General features: G+C 79.4%; 1 non-coding gene across 1 annotated transcript; it reads right to left on the bottom strand.

Moving 5' to 3' along the window:
• Positions 1 to 699: 699 nt before the first annotated feature.
• LOC143693015 (5.8S ribosomal RNA) lies at positions 700 to 852 on the bottom strand. Its single transcript, XR_013180511.1, has one exon. It is a non-coding gene; the product is annotated as a 5.8S ribosomal RNA (ribosomal RNA).
• Between the last annotated feature and the right edge of the window lie 1,648 nt (positions 853 to 2,500).

Here is a 2,500-nt window from a genome sequence, read left to right on the forward strand (position 1 = left end):
TGCGACGGCCTCGGCGAAGGGGAGAGAGAGGGGAGCGACGGCGCCCTTCGGGCGCGCCCCGAGACCGAGACAGAAGAGGAGGGGGGGGGGGCGCGGGCGAAGGGAGAGGAGGGGGGTCGGAACCCCCCCCCGTCCCCGGCGCTCTCGCCTCGCGCGCGCGGCAGCACGGCACGGTACCGCCGCGGTACCCACCCGCAGACAGCCGCCCGCGCGGGGGGGAAGGCCGGGGGCGAGGCCCGCGCCTCGCCTCCCCTTCTCGCCCCTCTCTCCCTTGCTCTCTTTCTCTCTCGGCCCTCGGCGGCGCCTTTCGACGCCGTCTCTCGCTCTCCCCGAGGCCGCCGCGCCGCCGCATCCGCGGCGCGGCCCCGCGGCGAGGACGAGCTCCGCCCCAGCGGCTCGCTCCGGGAGCGGGGAGCTACGGAGCGCTCCCCGAGTCTGCATTTAGGGGGACGAAGGCCCTCGCGCGGCGGCGACGACGACGACGACCGCGGCGACGCCCGCCGGGCCCGCAGGGAAGGGATCCGAGGCCCGCCGAGGGAAGCGCTTCCCTCGCCCAACACCCCTGACCGCCTTCCCCTCCGGCCACCGGCGGCACGCCGCCGCCGCCGCCGCCGCCGCCGCCCGCCGCGGGCGACGGGCCTGCGAGGCGACCCCAGCCGCGCCGCCGGGGTGGCCCCCGGACGGCGATTGATCGTCAAGCGACGCTCAGACAGGCGTAGCCCCGGGAGGAACCCGGGGCCGCAAGTGCGTTCGAAGTGTCGATGATCAATGTGTCCTGCAATTCACATTAATTCTCGCAGCTAGCTGCGTTCTTCATCGACGCACGAGCCGAGTGATCCACCGCTAAGAGTTGTCTGCCTTTCGGGCACCGCTCACGCCAGAGCGGCCCCTTTTTTGGTTTAGGACAATGCCGCCGAGGACGCGCGGGCGCGCGCCTGGCTTCCGAGACCGTACGAGCACACGGAAAACGGGAGGAAAAAAAAGGAAAAAAACAAACCCACTCTCCGAAGGCCGGCCAAGAGGCGGGGGAGCCCGCGCCCCCGACCGCCTCCCCCCGCGAGGGGAGACGCCGACCTCACCCACGCCGTCCTTCGGAGGCGGCCCAGGCGCCCGGGCTCGGCCCGGCCTCCGCGCGGAGGGCCGGGCGGCGCGCGCCGGACACGCGGGGGGCACAGGGCGGCCCGCCCGCTTCTCGCTTTCACGGGACGACGCGCACAACGCACACGGCACGCGGCCGGGGGCGCGCGGCCGTCGGCCCCCGCGCCGCGCCGGCTCTCCCCTCGGCCCCGACGCCGCGGGCCTGGCGCGGAGCGCCGCCGCGCCGCCGCGCGGCCGGCGTTGTCTCTCTCTTCCCCCCACCACCACGGGCACGGGCCTTTCCCCTGGGCTCGAGACGGGCACGCGACGGCGACCGGCACAGCCCGCCGGCACGCCTCCCGCGGGACCGCTCCCCCGCCGGGCGGGCGGGCGAGCGACCGGCGGACGCGCTCCGCCGCCGGCCCCGGAGGCGGGCGCCACCGAGAGCCGAGCCGGCGTCGCCTGCGCCCGAGGCCTGCCGGACGGCAGACCCGGCCGCCGCCGGGGCGGCACACGCCCGGGACCGCCGCCGCCGCCTCGCACCGCCGGGGCCCCTCGCCTCGGGCACGCGCCCGGCGGGAAGGCGCCGCGGCGGCTGAGCCGGGGGGCAACGCCCGCTCTCCTCGTTCGCACGCGGAGACCGGGCGGGGAGGAGCGCCCCCGCGGCCGCCCCCGCACGCCTTCCTGCGCGGCCCACACGCGGCCGCGCGGGCAAGGGCGACGGAGGCGAGGCGACGAGCGGAGCCCGGGACGGGACCGCCGCCGGCCGACGGCGGGCGCCGTCCGGCCGACCGTCCCCGCAGGGAGGGACACCCGTCGAGCGGCGCCGCCGCCGCTCGCCACGGGGTCGCCCGCGCTCGCGGGCCTCCGCCGCCGGAGGGCCCGCCGAGCGCTCGCCCCCCCCCACCGGCGGGCGGGGCGGTCGAGCCAGGGGACGGCCGGCGGACGACGGCGCCGCCGCGCCGCGCCTTCGAGGAAGGAAAGGCCGTCGAGGGGAAGAGAGGCGCCGGACGCGCCGGACGCGGCGCCGCCGCGCGCGCCAGAGACCGCGGCGGCGGGCCCAGGAGAGAGAGCGCGGGCGGGCCCCGGCGGCCGTCGCCCCGCGGCCGAGGAAGGGGCAGAGAGCGCGCGCTCTCTGCCGGGCGTCGCCCGTTACCACGAGGCGGGCGGGTCGGCCCCCGCGGCCGACCGCGCGCCGCGGCCTCTCCGCCGAGGCCGGGCCACGGAGAGGGGGGGGCAGGGCGCCCCTCCCCGGCGCGGCGCGGTTGACCCCGCCCGCGGCGCGCGGCGGGGACGACGACGACGACGACGGCCGCGACGGAGGAGCGCGGCCGGTGGCCACGGGACAACCACCGCAGGGGATCGGCGGGAGTAGCTGCTCCCCACCCCTCAGTGGCGCCCCGCACGGCCACCGCCCGCGGCA

This window comes from Agelaius phoeniceus, unplaced genomic scaffold (assembly GCF_051311805.1).
Source record: "Agelaius phoeniceus isolate bAgePho1 unplaced genomic scaffold, bAgePho1.hap1 Scaffold_113, whole genome shotgun sequence".
NCBI lineage: Eukaryota > Metazoa > Chordata > Aves > Passeriformes > Icteridae > Agelaius > Agelaius phoeniceus.